The following is a 15894-nucleotide window of genomic DNA, read 5'->3' on the forward strand; positions in this document are numbered from 1 at the left end:
GCATGAAGTTACACATGATTTTCACATTTTCCTTTCTTCTCAGAAAAGCACATATTTGCCTCACTCCTAGATGAATTCTTTGTCACTGAGTCCCCTTCTCTGCTGATCCAGATTTTCAATACCCTGAAAATTTGACACTCACTGACAAAGTTCATGCAAAAGCAAAGAGGATACCCCCTCCAGTATTCACCTTTCCTATGAAATTCTGGCATTTGCCAAAATCTAAAATTAAGAACAACATGTAACCCATGGAACTCCTAGTTCTTAGATAAATACTCTAACCACAAAACTACCAAATGGCAAGGACAATCACAAAGCAATTTTCTTTTGCTGAAAACAATGGCTAAAGAGATGAACTTGCACTGTTTCATTCACACTTCATGTTCAGATGTGTCTATTAGGCATTACTGGGAGTGCCTACAGAGGACTTGTACAAACTCCATCCTCTCCATCCTCCTGAATATTAGGTTTATATATATATGTACTAGAAGAACAGCAAGATGCTGCCACTACAAGGCAGCAATAACTCTGGTCAGATGTCATAAGAGGATTCAGAGGAGATTTTACTGACACAAGTTCTAGGGGTCCCAGTGTAGCAAGGATGTCAACTTATTGAAGCAAGTTCAGAAGGGGGCAATAAAAATGACTGGAGTGATGGAACAATTCTCCTATACAACAAAAGGCTGAAACAGTTGGGACTCTTCACCCTGGAGATGAGAAGGCTCTGGGGAAAGCTCAGAGCAGCCTTCCAGCACCTAGAGAGAGCCTACCAGAAAGTTGGATAGGAACTTTTTACAAGGGTGGGCAGAGATAGGATGAGAGGCAACACAATTGCTTTAAACTGAAAGGAGGAAGGTTTAGGTTAGACACTAGGAAGAAAAAACACATAATCAGTTACAACAGATTAGTACTGAGCATTCCTGTTGTAATTTAAATAACATCATAGTAGAAAGAAATTCTCATAAATTAAACATACAACAATGTCACATCTCAGGCTCAAAATTTTTATTTTAACCAAGAAACCTCTACTTTCACATTAGGTTTCTCTTTCTCACTGAAACTGGCAGAAATCCTATCTCTTAAAAGCACAGAGAATTTTCGTGCTAAAATCCTGCTATTAAAACTCTCTCTTACAGAAAACAGGGATAATTGCTCTGTTCCTGAAACTGAAGGACATTCTCCGTTTACATAAAGAGGATTCACATGTTCCATTGACCAAAATACTTTAACACAGAACATACCTGCCTTGGAAGGATAAATGTAATTTTAATAAAATTTAAAGAACCTTTGCATTTTCTTTACTTAAATACCTCTTGTCCCTCAAGAAACCAAGCTACCACACACAAGAAAACTACCCAAATAATTTTTAAAAAATCTCCACGAAATCCCAACAACAGCCAGAAAAAAAAAAAAAAACAAAACCAAAACTACAACCAGAAAATAGACTACTTCAAAGAGCCAGAGATGTCTGAAATTTTCTACAGCTAATACTAAGATCTTCCTGCAAAGTGCTTTGTAATTACATCCCAAAAAACACAGTTCTCTCCAAGAGAAACCAGAAAAATCAAAACCCAGTATGGATATACAAAGTTTATCAATACTACCGAATCTGTTCTACTTGCACTATATTCTATAACATTTTTTATTTTCCAGAAACTTATGCTCTTAATAAATACTATATAGAAAGGTGTATTTTTGAGTCTGTTAAGTATATTTTAAAACACAGTATCTTATTATCATAAATGGAGGAGTTGCTAAAATTACATATCAAATTATACTTATGAAGAGAAACACCAAAATTTAAGTTTTTTATGTCTATCTACCACAATAGCTCTACAAAACCTGTAAGACTGTTCATCTACATATATATATTCCCATATTTTTCTTTGTATCCAAAGCTTGGTGCAACCCAAAATATTTTCAAAGGAAAAGCTCAGACTTCAATTTTGATTATCACGGAGCTATTGATTTGAAAGGTGAAAAAAATTAATAAGACTGCAGCAATGAAGTCATTACTTTGATGGGTACTTACTTATCAGATAGTGCAAGCAAGTAGCTGAACAAAATCTATGGTAAATGCTACAGCACTGAAAAAAGGAAAACTAGTACACAAAAAAGGAAGGAGTACAAAATCTCAGGTGACAGAATAGTGTCAAAACGCAACGCTTTAAAAATTAAATAGAAAAACTATGAGTATGAACTGAGAAAACACATAATTATTTAAGAGGTCACAAATGCTAGGCAGAAGAAAACCTATATTGAAACCCTGAAGCTGGTTACATTCTGGGCTTCCAAAAGCACTTCTGCCTCTCACAGAAGTACAGGTGCGTTCTCCCAGTTCAATGCAGACTAAATCCCAAGCAAATGCATTTTTCATATTATTTCATTTCATGCATCCCAAAGTCTCAGAAGCTGTTAATGGGTCAAAATATTCTTTTTAAAGTACTTATAAGTCTGTTTACACAAAATCATATAAAAAGACTTCTGCATTCTTTGTGCTCTAGGCAATCTTAATTCCAAAATACCACTTGTGGTTTAAATTTTTAAACATTGAAGCAAATTGTTTGCGAGAACAGACTATTTACCTAAGTGAATTCACATTTGTAGGAATATACTCTGTGTTAAAAATTTAGGATAACCAGCAACACATGGCAGCAAGAGTCCTGGTCTCTGTAGCAACAGCAACCTACCCAAAAATCTTGTAGAGAGCAGGTAAACACTGTGATAACCAGCATTCTAAATATAGCAAAACCACACAACACACCATACAGAAATGAGCAGTATGTTACCTAGCATCACACAAAAGAATTACTCACCAGGACAGAATACGCTTGCTTCGACAGCAGTAAGAAATGGCCACGGCTATTAATACAGTGATGCAGTCTCCCCCATCTCATCCTCCTGCACCATAAGGAAGACTGCCCATTTGCAGGTGTTCCAGCAACTGTACCTAAGTAGCTCTTTTGTCATTTTAATCCTTTACTCTTTCATACTTAGCATATTGTTTTCATGTTCAGAGTCTCAAATGATAACTTACACAACTCTCTTTTTGAAAAAAATGGTTGGTTGTGGGTTGTTTTTTGGGTTTTTTTTTTTTCAAGAATGCAGTTCTATTTTAATGTTATACAAAGTAGCAAAGTTACTGCATGTGAACAATTTCCTTAATAAAAACGTGATACTTATTGTTAGGTAAAAAATCTCACAAGCTATTGGAGATGCCAGAGTTATTTGTACAAACTGCTTTGTATCCTAAAATCTCAATGCGCAGAACAATCCATAGAAGCTTTGGTTACCTATAAACCATACTAAAAATCTGGGGAAATCCTTCAAGCTTCACAATTAAGTTACAAGTTGGCAAACACTACATTGTACTCAATCACAATGCATTAAACAGAACCATATATATAAAGAATGATAACTAATGTAGTAGTGACAATCTGTTTCCTGAAGTTGACTATTCCTAGCCCAGTTCCTGAACCTTTACAAGCACTGGAAAACAAAAACAGACTTTCCCCCATGCCAAACATTAAACTGTATTTCATAGCAATTAAAGTCCTAATCAATAGCCCAGAGAGAGTCAATTAACAGGACTGGCTGGTTTTGTAACAGAATTGTAAAACAGGATGGAATGGCACTGAGTACACACTGAACAGCTATCTCTTCCTATTAATATATAGCAGTACAAAAAGTTTTAGTGCCATCAAAGTATTATAACATACCGAAAAGCACCTTAGAAGTGTTTTTTTTCCATGAGAAAAGATTTGTTCAAGATAGTAGAAAAACTGTTTCTTCCAGATGTAATTTTAAGACTTTATGTGGAAATGGCAGAAAATAATCCCTTACTTAATGACTACTCAAGACCTCTAAGCAGAAAAAAATAAGTTTTTGGTGGAAGAGAGCCTAATTCATAAATCTAAATCAAAATGAAAAGGCTAACAACCTTCACTAGTCAAAGAAAAAATACTTCTGAAAATCAGTTACTGCTTTTCCCTTATGCCATTTGCTATGAATATTTATAGTAGGGAACAAAAAAAGTCAGCTGATTCGCTTACCCATTGCTGCATTATAGCAAAACAATGACTTTTTGACGTGACTAGGTAAACTGCAGCATATAATCAGACATTCAAAATTACATACATAAAACTTCACAGGCAACTGAAGCACCGAAGTCCTTTACAGAAGGCTGCCAACTATGTCATGCAGCCATTAGCACTAGTCCACTTGACTGCAAAAACAAAGTCTGACAAAAGTAGCCAAAAAAGCTAAGCAAGCAATCAAGAAAAGCATTTGCTGGGAAAGGAGCAGACTAAAACACAACCAGTACTTTATTTCTTGCCTGGAAAGAAGCTCTTAGAAAGTTACTAGCATTGCAGGCATAAGGTTACTTCAAGATGAGACAAACTTGCTGTCATCAGGGTCACATAGTATCATGTTCAAAGTTTATGTGATTTAATCTGACAGAAATACTGCAAAAGTCAGCTACTTCTTACCCAGTCGGCATAACCCTTTCATCAGGCAGGAAGTGGATGGCACCGAGAGGGAGGAGGAAGCAATAAAAATAGCCAGACGGAAAAGGACAACCACAGCAGAAACTAAGTATTTCCCTACACCATGAACTGAATAAGATCTGGAAATCTAGGAACTTTTGCCAGCTCTTGGAAAAGCTTAATACAGTGGTAAATGTCAGAGGTGCTTTCTAACCCAGTAATTGCTCCTTTGGGTTACACTGTCTTGATGGTTAAGATCAGTCTAAAAAAATCAACTCAAAGATCTAAACTTCCTAGTTCACAAACTTGAAAAAGCAAACCTGCAATCCTGGTTTTAATCTAGATTAAAAAATAAAAAAGGAAAAAAATCCATGACTTCATGTTGCAGATTTATCTACTTAAATATACATCAAACCCTTCAAACCTCATTGATGTGCAGAAACACAGTCAGCACAACACATAATACTCCCAGCAACTGTTATCCCTTTCAAAAATCTTGATTTGTACTATTTATCTTACGAATTAACCTTGGAACAATTACAACAGTATTACCTACCTCTAGTATGCAACCCCTGAGCACCCTGTTTCTCAGTAATTTTAAGTTTTATAAAGGATGTAGTGGAAGTTTTAATGTGCCTTGTAATATACTAAATGTTTTGGGGTGACACTTTCAGGACTGTTGCCTCTGCACCTGTTGCAAAAGAAAGGAAGGATGTTTGGGGGCTCCCGCCTCTCTGCTAGTTCCAGTCTTCCTATGGTTACTGCATTTCCAAATTGAAACCATGCTGAATCACCCATGTTCCCAGGACACACACTGGATAGTTCATAATCTTCTTGATGCTTAGCACAGGATATTGGAAAATTAAGCTGTGGATAGTGGCAGGGCCTGAAAACATACCCATCAATACACCGCTGTTATAAATCTCTCCTAAGCACTCACACAAGCAGTTGCCTTGTTCAGCACTCTCACACTCACTTCAAGAAACCTGACATCCCCCCTAAGTTCTTTAAGGAGTTTCAACACTTCAATTACTGCAGTTATACTCCAGAGCCAGGGTGACTTGATTAGCACTCAGTGGTTTTGAACATTAGCAATTCGTACCACGGGAGCTATCTCCTAAGAGCACGCAGCTCACAGATACTGGAATTCAATGAGACGTTTCAAATAACATACTGAGAGCCAAAAAACAGGTGATCCCCAACTGTGCCTAGCAGAGTATCACCATGAATTTTAAAGACTGCAAAGTTTCTAATCATGTGACACACTGCTGACAAGCTGTTGAGTGAGAAGCTGAACTAAACTAAAACCTAAACACAAGGTGAAATAGCAAACTCCTTCTGTAAACTAAAAGGACTTTACAGAGCCTCTCACCTTTTTCTCTTTACATGTAGCTTCTTACATGTAATTTCAGGGAAGTTGCTCCTAGCAGCAGTAAGATAACTAACACAAATCTTCTGCCAAAACAACTGAATATTCTTCAAGCTCAAAAGCTTAAATTTGGAAAATAACCTGCGAAGTTCTTGAACATGAAAACTAAAATATGAGCACTGCCACCTCCAACACCTGAACTGAAAGTTAAGCCTGAGATCAGGTATTGCTTTACACAAACATATATTGGGTATCACTTCACATACCAAGACTGCTCCTTGGTTTAAGATAATTTCCACCCTTTTTGAAAAAAAAAAAATACAGAATGAATCCTTTCTTTAAATTAAACTTTAAAAAAAAAAGTTACTTTGCTTAATTTATAGTGGCATAAAAAAAATCACAATAGTGAACTGAAACATCAGAAACTATGTGTTAAAATTATCTTGACATTAAAAAAAAAGTCTTCAGGAAGGGACATTATCTTGTCACTCCCCAGCCGAAGACATTAAAAGATATTCCAACACAGACTTGCATTCACAACACACAGCATAAGGTATAATTTCCAGAAAAATCCTTTGGTCATAAGTATAATTTCAGTGAAGGATTAAGCAAAAAATGGGGCTATCCCATGAGCAACATCTAGTCACTCAGGGTTACACAAACTACACACTGAAAGCTTCCTGCAAAAAAAAAAGATAAGCCTTTTCATGAAATGTAACCCAAAAAGGTAGTACAGACACGTATTTCTTTGAAGAAACATAATTCGTGGGAATACACTTATTGTAGAGCTAATTTTCTAATGCTGGAAAAATTAGTACACAAAAATCAACCTTCACACCACAAGGTTATATAGAAGCTTCACGATGTTTATACATCTCACAGGTACAAAGGAATTTACTTTTTGCCTATACATATCATTGAAACATTATTGCTCTAAGTAGCCATCACAGTTCATCCCGCTGAGGATTTCTAAACATCTCACACAAAGCTCTCGGTGGCTGAAAGCAGTTTACAATGAAGAAAAACACCACCCCACCCTGATGTGCAACCTATTTCTCAAACCTCTGTCGAGCATTTGAACCGGTATCTACAAAGAAACACTTGCTGTGCTAGATTTCCACTCCTTAAAAAAAAAAAAAAAGCAAAAAAAGCAGGAAAAGGAAAAAAAGAAGAAAGAAAAAGAAAAACCAAGCCACAAATGTTGACAAACTCCTACTCACGGAGCGTTAAGTGAAACAGACGTTGGGCAGGCCAAGTCGTACGGCACAACATAAGGCAAATGTTATTCCAAAGGCCGTATTTTGCACCCAAAGCCCATGCTTGGGCTACCCCTCCGGCGGGGCAGCGGGGGCAGAGCCGCAGCGGCGGGGGCCGGCACGGGCAGGCTGAGCGCAGCCCCGGCCGCTGCAGGGCCGCCGGGCGGAGCAGGCAGCGGCACGGGCCGGCTGCGCACCGCACGGGGCGCGGGCACACGGCCGTCCGCGCCCGGCGCGGGGCTCCGCGCGCCGCCGGCCCCACCCCGGCTGGGCAGACCCAACCGCGGCCGGGCCGGAAACGAGGACCGCTCCCGCCGCGGGGCCTGCGGGCGAGAGCGCGCAGGGCGCGGCTCCCGCAGAGACCCGCCGCGCCCGAGCGGCCCCGCACGCATCCCCCGGCGCCCGCGGGAGCGCGCCCGGCAGCCCCGGGGAGCCCGGCACAGAGGAGCCGAGCCCCGCCCCAGCCCCGCTCCCGGCCCCGGCCCTGCCCCGCTGCGGCCCGCTCCGCCTCGCCCAAGGCGATGCCCGCCGGCGGGGCTTGGCTTTGGCGGCGGGCGGGAGCCCCACTCACCCCGCGGCGCTCGGGCGGGGGCGGCGGCTCCGCGCTGCGCCCCCGCCGTGCTCCTGCGGCGGCGGCAGGACCTGCCCGCACCGCAGCGCGTCACCGGCCCCGCCGCGCCCCGCCCGCGCGCAAGCGCCGCCGCCGCCAGGAGCGCGGTGCCCGGCCCGTCCGGAGCGCACGGAGGGAGCGGCGCCGCTTAAGCCGTGTGAGTCCCCCTGGCTGGCCGCCCCGCACCAGCCGCTCACGCCTAGCAGTGCATCTTCTGTGAGATACACAAGTGTGTAATGGGGGTCCGGCGGGGAGCAAGAGCATGGCAGCGGGTTTTTCTCGGTGGTTCGGGAGCAGTACGAAAAGAGGCAACGGGCACAAACTGATGCCCAGGAAGTTCCACCTGAACACGAGGACAACTTCTTTGTTGTGCGGATGGCTATGCAGTGGCACAGATTGTCCAGAGAGGTTGTGGAGTCTCCTGCACTGGAGATACTTAAGAACCCTCTGGGCATCATCCTGTGTGGTATGCTGTAGGATGACCCTGCTCGAGCAGGGATGTTGGACCACATAACCCACTGTTGTCCCTTCCAACCTGACCGATTATGTGATCCTGCAATACCTTCGTGGGGTGCTTCCCCCCCAGCCCAACTTTTATACACAGTTTGTTGTGGCACCTAAGTACCTGAACCCAAAGAATCCTACTGCCCTGGGCACTGAGGTACCACAGCAAATTCATAGTGATTCATTAGTCAAAGACTTTGTATGCCTCCTCACACAGCCCCCCCGCCCACCCCCCCCACCCCTTTCCCCTGAGAATCTTTGCAAAAGAAAAGTAATACGTCATACGCTTCACAAAACATTTTATGGCAAATTAAGCTCCATGTGTCTAGCACCTGGAGGTGCTATGAACCATGCACTAGTATCATTGATGACTTCTAGAAATGGGTAATTTAATCTCCCTGACACTTGTCAAACTGGAACAACTAGGTGTTTCCTTTCTCATTAAGGTCCTCAAATGAAGAAACTACTAAGAATCTGTGGCCAAATTTTTATACTGATTTTACAAATCTGACATGGGAAAAGCAACCCTTTAGTAAAAGGCCAGCAAACTGAAATCAAGTTCAAATCCCACTTACACCCATTATAAAGGCACAATCCCTACTAGAATGATGCAAAGTTAATTTCCCAGTAACAATGTGTATAGAGTTACCTATTCTAATTCTTGCTCAGTAAAAAGTAGATTTCAAATCCTTTAAATTTACACTTTTATTCATCTTCCCTTTCAAAGGACAGATACCTGGACACAGCACTTGCAACTCCTGTCCTATACACATCATTCAATACCAACAAAGGCAAGAGTAAAGATAGCCTTTTCTACTGTCTAGGAGGTAGCTGTGCATTTTGTGTGCAGTCTGCAACTCTTCCATACGGCTGATTCACCAGAAGTATGGTTTATAGTTACTGTTTGTTAGTTCTTTAACTTGGGTTACAGTGTTAGAAAGGTGAATTCTGCTTATCATCCATGCAACAGTATACAGATGATCTGCACAGCATGCATACATATCCATACCTTATGGATACAGAACAAAGCTGCTTTGCTGGCAAGTTAGCAGAAACCAACACAAGTGAGGAGCAGTGAACTAATTTTGTCAAGGTATGACAGATGGGAGATCCTGGTCCTCCTACCTCCTATTTATGCATAACTGCTTATATACATTTTAAGTCCTCATCCTGTCATACTAACAAAAATAGATAGCCAGACATTCATTTATTCAGTTATTCACATGGTTTTTCTCCAGCAAATAATACAATATTAATTATACTTCCTAGAACTTGTAAACCCATGGGCTATAATCAGAAAATATATGTGTATTGGGAAGGACCTTCCTCCCCCTTTTAAAAGTTTCTCCAGGTATCTAGCATGAACGAAAGAGCACATTATCAGAACTTTGCCAGTGCATTGGCAACAGATAGGAACAGTCTCGCTTGTTCCATAACACTGGTCACATTGGGAAATGGGTAAGAGAATACTTAAAACAGAATTCAGTACAGCTACAAGTTTTCTGTGAATTCTATTAATGGAATTATTTTAAATGCATAGTTCTGTCTAAAGCAAAGCAGAAGACATGGAAGTACTCAAGTATGACTCAGGCAAATACAAAAATAGTATCGGGCAGACTCTGGCAAGTAAAGGACAAATAAAGGGGGTGTAGTTAAAAATCTCTCAAATATTTTGAAGGTGAAATCAGAGGCAGTTTATTTAAGCTAGTTATGAAAAGAATGTTTTAAAACAGCTCTGTGTATGTGTCCTGGCACATGACAAAAATAAATCAGTTAAAAATATGAGAATTTTCCACTACAAAAAGGGGGCCCAGCAGCTGCTCCATTAATTTAACACTGGCAAAAGTGTGATGTCATTTAAGAAAAAAATGAATGATAGTAATGGGCCTAATCAAATTACTCATTTCCATATCAGTTACTGAAATCTATTAACTTTTTTCACTCCATGTAAACAAAAATGTAGAACATAATTGAATATAAGTGCTGCATTCATCTTGATTATTTCAACCAAAAGACCATTCTATGCAGAACTCCTATTTTTACTAGCTAAAGTTAAAGGTCACTGAACAATTGAACCTAGAATTGGTTTTTTTGGCAGGTAAACTGGTTCCAAGTTTAGGATTTATTTCTAAGGAGAACAACCTTACCTTTAGAAAACACAGAGTGTAAAAATGGTGTAGCAGGCCATTGCTGATCTTATTTACATAACAATTCTCACCAATTCAGATGCATTTTTCTTATATGAGACAGCAGGAATATGCCCTAGCTTTATTTGTTTTCAAACACAATACTGTGTGCAAAAGTGAATTGTTTATGCATTGAATTTTTTATAAAAAGTTAATATAATTATTATTCTTTGGTTTCACAAAATTTTTAACACTTAAAGTGGAATCTTTAACAAGCATACAAAGCTATTTCAAATTATTTACATTTAATTTAACCAGAGCAAATAATAAATTTGAAAATAAGGTGATGGCAAATTATAGAGCCATCAAGTAAAAGCTTGATGGGGAGCCAAGAATGCATCTCTGAAAACTGCAGCAACAGTGACACTAGACTGTGGAGCAGAATGGGTTCCACCAAAACTGGGTTTGACTAAGTGACCCACCTAGCAGATGAGAGAAAGGCTGTGGATGTTGTACACCTGAACTTCAATAACCCTTTGATACTCTCTCTCTCACAGCTTCTTCCTGGAGAAATTGGCTGCTCATGACTTAGGTGCAGTTTACTGGTTGAAAACTGGATGGATGGCTGGGATGAGGTATCTGGCTGACAGTCACTACTGGAGTCTGCTAGGGCTCACTGCTGGGGCTGGTCCTGTTCAATGTCTTTTATCAATTATTTGGAGTACCACCTCAGTTTTAGCAGACAACACTAAATTGGGAAGGAATGTTGATCTGCTGGAGGGCAGGAAGGCTCTGCAGAGGGATCTGGACAGGCTGGATCAATGAACTGAGGCCAGTGGTATGAGATTCAATATGGTCAGGTACTGAGTCCCAGCCATGGGTCACAACAACCCCATTCACTGCTACAGGCTTGGGGCAGAAAGACTGGAAAGCTGTTCAGCCAAAAAAGACCTAGGGGTCAAAAGCAGATCCTGACCTGGGACACTGAGGAGTGTGGAGTGATGAGAGAAAGGCAATGGAGCTGATGAAGGATCTGGAGCACAACTCTTATGAGGAGCAGCTGAGGGAGCTGGAGGTGTCTAGCCTGAAGATAAAGGAGAAAAGGACATTCAGGAGTGACCTCATCCCTCTCTTAAAACTACCTGAGAGTGTAACAGGCAAGGGTTGGCCTCTTCTCCCAGGCAATTAGCAACTGGAGAACAACACATAGCCTCAAGATGGGATAGGGCAGGCTCAGGTTGGACATGAGAAAGAATTTTGTCACTGAAAGATTGGTTAAGCATTGAAATAAGCTAACTAGGGAGGTGGTGGTATCACCATCCCAGGAAGTGTTCAGTACATGACCAAACATGCAATTTAGGGCTATGGTTTAATTGACATGGGGTGATTAGTCAAAGGCTGGACTTAGAGGTCTTTTCCAACTTTAATAACTTTATGATTTGTAGGAAATTCAGTCTTAGGAATATACCTTTTAATGGGAAAATCCATGGACTTAGAACAAATATATACCCATCTACACACTAAGTGGAAAGGCAAGGACATCAGAGGTGTCATAAGCTAAAAAAAGGAGCTTATAAGTTTACATAAATTTTGTTCATTTAGTATTGTTGGCAAGGCAATACAAGCAACAAATTGAGTCACAGATTACTCACATTTATGCAGAGACAAGTTTTCAGACAAAGATTGGCTCCTCAGTCCTGCATTTTTACAGGCTACTAAAAAAATATTTACTACTAAATAAGCTGTACAGCATGACTTCCAGGATCAGACCATACAACTAAAACAAAATATTTTAAAATATAATCGTTAGCCCCTCTGGAAGCAGGAAAGGGCTGTAAAGCATTAAAACAGACTGCCCAAGAAAGTGGTGGAGTCACCCACTCTGGAAGTGTACAGAAGGTGTGTGGATATGCCACTTGAGGAGGTGGTATAATGATGAACATGGTGGTGGTGCTGAGTTGATGGCTGGACTCGAAGGACTATTCCAAAGGTAAAAATTCTCTGATTCTATGATAAGAGCAAGGAGAATAAGAAAAAGCTCTTCAAAATAACTTTGTGGGTAGCAACATATAAACATCTCTAGATCCTATCCTGTTCCCTGTAATTATCAACTAGATTATAATTTCCTACTAAATCTTAACCTCTACTAATTAAATCTGCCTTGCCTGTTGCTATACACATATTACTGAACAGATCCAGTCAGTTCCAGATAATAAAGCTAAGAACTCTCCATCACTCTTGGAAACAATCACTCCTTCATTTGGAAGCCAATGCTTGCCTACATGCACATTGGAGAATTTGTTTTTGACTCTTTAATGTGTCTTATCAGTTAGAACAGTTTTTCTTTGAGATGATCTTTTGAGCTCTGTTATGCATGTATTTTAGTGCATAAAAAGCATTTTTGTTCAACTTCACATCTGTGCTTCATTCAGCTACTTTAGCCTTTGCAATACTGCAAATGCAATAACACGTCAATATTCTTCAAAGAGAATTCAGAATGTATAGATTTGGTGGATATTTTCATCTAAGTTTCTAGGGACTGGGGGTGGGAAGGAGTGGGCACTGTTTTTCAGAGCAGGAAGCAGACAGTTTCCAAAGTGATGCACTGTTTCACAGGTTCATACCAAGTCAGCCACTTTTTTTCCATATGCCTACTGACAATCATATTTAATTTATACATGCAGAATTTTAAAATACTGCCCCCTCCATGACCCAACCAAAATCAAAAGTGAATCTCATCTGTTTCAGTCTATCAAGAACCTCCATACTCATGGTGTAAAAAAAAAAAATTAAATGTGTATCATTTTCAGCCTACCTGAAGGTCACCTTCTTTCTATTTATGACAGTATTTGCATACTTTGAGATCTCTTACTTTCCCTTTTTTCCCTGCACCAATTGCTTCCATTAAGAAGGACAACTAAAACAATGGTAAGTTCCTGAAAAATCAGCAGTATTTTAAGTAAAAGGTAAAGAATAATCTTCAGAAGCAAGTATGAGATACCTCCTTCCTGGGGCAAGGCTACGAAGATATCCTGCAGCAGATGACCATTTCCACAACGGACTTACGACATCTCTTGAGGGAGAGGACAGATCTCTGCTATTTAGAAAATGATAAACAATTGCAATTTTTTACAAAGAGGTCAATACATAATTCTACACACTTCAAATGCTTTAGAGCAAACAAAACAGACTTAAACCTGATTTTCATTTCACACAGTACTTGAAAGACTGGAAATGCCTTTTTGCTTATGCCAGTCAAAATTTCTTTTACAGGATTTTTTTTAAAGCCAAATAATACAGGGCAAGTTTGCTCACTTCTCCTCTTAAGAATCTCTAAAAAATTCATAATGCTTTAGTATGAGTTTCTGCAGTGTAAAAATAGACACCCTGTGTTACAAACTCATACAAAATACATCAGTACTTTCAAAATTAATATAACATCATTTTGGAAAGACAAAAATAGCAATCAGTCAAATGACTGCACCCTAAACTGTCACATGGTTAGCTGAAGTTTTCGTAAATAAACCAGCCTATTTAAGTCATGATGACACGTACCAACTGTATTATAGGAACAAAGGTACTCCATAATTAATACTGAAGCAAGTTTCTCATAATCCTTGATCTACTCCCACTTCACCAAGACAGAAGCACAAAACATGCGTTGGACATAACAAGCAAGAATTACATGAAGGTTGCTCTTCTGTCTTGCTTAACACTGTGGATTACTTTGTGGTGTAGTAAACTAAGGAAAAAAAGAGATACTGTTGTAATAAATGCAAGGTATTTTAAATACTAGTAGTTTTGGTAAACTATCCCCAGAAAAATAATAATAATTGTGTGTAATATAAATAAAAACTGATTTTATTTCTCTGGATTTTCTCATGTGCATATCACATGTACCAGAAGTTAGATCAGCCCTTCAAAGCATTTTTGTCAAGGCACTTCGTTGTATTATTTCAGACTGAGGTGCTTTAATGTTCTCAATTCTTTGCTTGGAGGTTATGGCAGTGAACATGTATTACCTTTTTTAACTGCTATGGTCATTTCACACACTACATAACCAACCTGGTGTTCATTTTTGATGCTTGGTATTTTATTCAAGGGAAGTGATAATTCCTTACCTTTATTTAGGATTCATCCATTGCCATGATTACTTCAACAAAAGTCAGCTTATAATTCCTACCATAAAGTCTGCACAGAACCACAAACAGATAGTTTAATGGAATACTCTCTGACAAACTTCAAACCTTTTCAGAAAGGAATTTCTGTTAAATACTGAGGTTTTAAAGAAACATAATTTCATAGTGAAATTATTATTACATGGACTACATCCCTTTTGTCCTGAAACTAAAAGTAGAATTTCCTTGAAAAGCAACTACAGAAGAGAGTAGTGGTCAAGCTATCACTATCTCCTGTTTTAAAGACAGGCAGGTTTCACATACAGATGTTTTAACCAGCATCAGGTTCAATAATAATGATCTGTCCTTTCTACCATAACACTGGGATCATTACAAGATGTCTGCTACACTGTTGTATATCACCCCTGGAACTCCATATAAGCACAGTGCAGCTGTGAGCCATCAGACATTTCAGCAGTCATTAAACCAAAGATAACTTATTCTTTTAGATAAAGTAGGTTGCTATCATTGGTTTAAAAGGAGCTCTGACTGAAATGTCTCCTCTTGCTTCCCACCAAGCTGAAATGTCTCCTCTTGCTTCCCACCAAGCACAAATGCTCTATACTTTGAATGCTGAATAGAAAGGACAATGGGTAAAGTTAGTTTAATGCTTTTAGTTTAATCTTCAAATTTTTTTTCCCAATACCTTGGACATAAAATCTACTGAAGATAGCCTCTACCAGGTCAGTAAAGCACATTAGCCACTGTCTTCTACGTTGGTGATCTTAGCCTGAAACTGCAAGCATTCAGTAGCTCCCTAAGACGTCATCTCACGTCACCTGGCTTCCCTCTCAACAGAGATAATCAGCACATCTCCGTAGACCCTGTACAGAACACAGAGTTACGTACACTCTGCACATGACGTTCATTAAAACGGAGTGCGAAAGGAAGGGGAGGGAACGTCTGACAGAAGAGGAAATAAACCTCCTTCGAGTCTGCTTTTCAGTTCAGCCGCCGCCCGCTCAGCCGCCCCGCAGCGCGCCCCGGGCCAGGCTAGGAGACACCAGGTCATTTGGTCCGACCTGTCTGCCCAACCAGATTCAAGCCTGGTGGCACAGGTTTGTGTCTATACAGTTCTTGAGCATCTCCCGCGAGAGACACAATCTCTCTGGGAAATCTCATCCAGTGCTCGGTCACCTGCACGGTAAAGAAGTTCTTCCTCGTGGAAGTTCTTCAGGTGGAACTTCCTGTGCATCAGTTTGTGCACATTGCCCTTCGTCCTATTTCTCGGCGGCACTGAGAAAAACCTGGCTCCGTCCTGTCGACACAAGCCTTTTCCAACAGACCAGGACACAGACTTTGCTCCCGCTATGCGGCAGCGCCCCGCCGCCCTCAGCTGCCGCAGCCGCTCCCCAGCCCAGCGC

General features: G+C 40.3%; 1 protein-coding gene across 6 annotated transcripts in view; it reads right to left on the bottom strand.

Annotated features, from left to right (window-relative positions):
• Positions 1 to 15874, bottom strand: part of AGTPBP1 (ATP/GTP binding carboxypeptidase 1) — a 70959-nt gene extending 55085 nt beyond the window's left edge. For 2 of the 6 annotated variants that reach the window (XR_002465735.2, XM_021534418.3), the window contains exon 1: positions 7684 to 7780. The gene's annotated coding sequence lies outside the window, so the exon portion shown is untranslated. Of the gene's footprint in view, positions 1 to 7076; positions 7242 to 7683; positions 7781 to 13353; positions 14799 to 15667 lie in introns of those variants that run through there. The other 4 variants (XM_077790049.1, XM_021534422.3, XM_077790048.1 and 1 more) reach the window with 4 other exon arrangements.
• Between the last annotated feature and the right edge of the window lie 20 nt (positions 15875 to 15894).

Source organism: Lonchura striata, chromosome Z (assembly GCF_046129695.1).
Source record: "Lonchura striata isolate bLonStr1 chromosome Z, bLonStr1.mat, whole genome shotgun sequence".
Classification (NCBI taxonomy): domain Eukaryota; kingdom Metazoa; phylum Chordata; class Aves; order Passeriformes; family Estrildidae; genus Lonchura; species Lonchura striata.